The sequence below is a fragment of the Corvus brachyrhynchos genome, unplaced genomic scaffold (genome assembly GCF_000691975.1).
Source record: "Corvus brachyrhynchos isolate BGI_N302 unplaced genomic scaffold, ASM69197v1 scaffold21, whole genome shotgun sequence".
In the NCBI taxonomy this organism is placed as follows: Eukaryota; Metazoa; Chordata; class Aves; order Passeriformes; family Corvidae; genus Corvus; species Corvus brachyrhynchos.
The window spans coordinates 6,647,013-6,647,995 of record NW_008236924.1 but is presented as its reverse complement, the minus strand read 5'-3'; positions in this window follow the sequence as shown (position 1 = coordinate 6,647,995).

Below are 983 nucleotides of genomic sequence, written 5' to 3'. Positions count from 1 at the left end.
CTGCCCCCTCCTGTCAGGGACTTGTGCAGAGCCACAAGGTCCCCCCTGAGCCTCCTTTGCTCCAGGCTGAGCCCCTTTCCCAGCTCCCTCAGCCGCTCCTGGGGCTCCAGCCCCTTCCCAGCTCCGTTCCCTTCCCTGGACACGCTCCAGCCCCTCAATGTCTCTCTCGCCATGAGGGGCCAGAACTGGACACAGCACTCGAGGTGCTTCACCAGTGCCAGCACAGGGGACAGGCACTGCCCTGGTCCTGTTGGACACACTGTTACTGATAACAGGCCAGGTGCCATTGGCTCCTTGCCCTCCCGGGCACACACTGGCTCATGTTCAGCTGCTCTCAACCAGCACCCCCAGGTCCTTCTCTGCTGGGCTGGTTTCCAACCAGGGCAGCTCCACTGGGGCAGGAGGGTGACCAGAACCAGCCCAAAGCCAGCCCAGCTCTTTGGGGAGACCCAGCTGCTGGCAATGGGAATGCTGAGAGCACTGCCGGAGCTACAGCAGTGACCCCACAAGCTCCATGCACTGTATATAATGTACATTGTGGAACTCAAGTATAATTTTCAGAGTGGAAGCTGCCATAGGATGTGTTAGTGAAAACCCAGGGAGTCAGGAAATTGATGTAAAGCCATGCTGACAAACAATGCTGCCTCAGCAGGGACACACCAGGGCCAGCACTGAGAAACCAGCCCCGTCTGAGCCACGCTGACCAAGCCTGGGTCACACATGACCCCTCCCATCCCGGTCCCACCACACGGGCAGGGAACAGGCCAGCGACTGCTGCACCAAACACGAGGTATCGACCAACTCCTCTGACAGCACCATCAGCTCTTCCATATCCACAGGGAGCAGATGGTGTTGAGCTCCTTCCTTCCAAAAGGAGCACGTGTAGGAAACCACGCAGCAAGAGAAGTTGGTTTATTCTGAGTGCTTCAGTGTTACATTGGCCAAAAGACTTCTCAGCTTGTGTAACATTTGTTTTCTACATG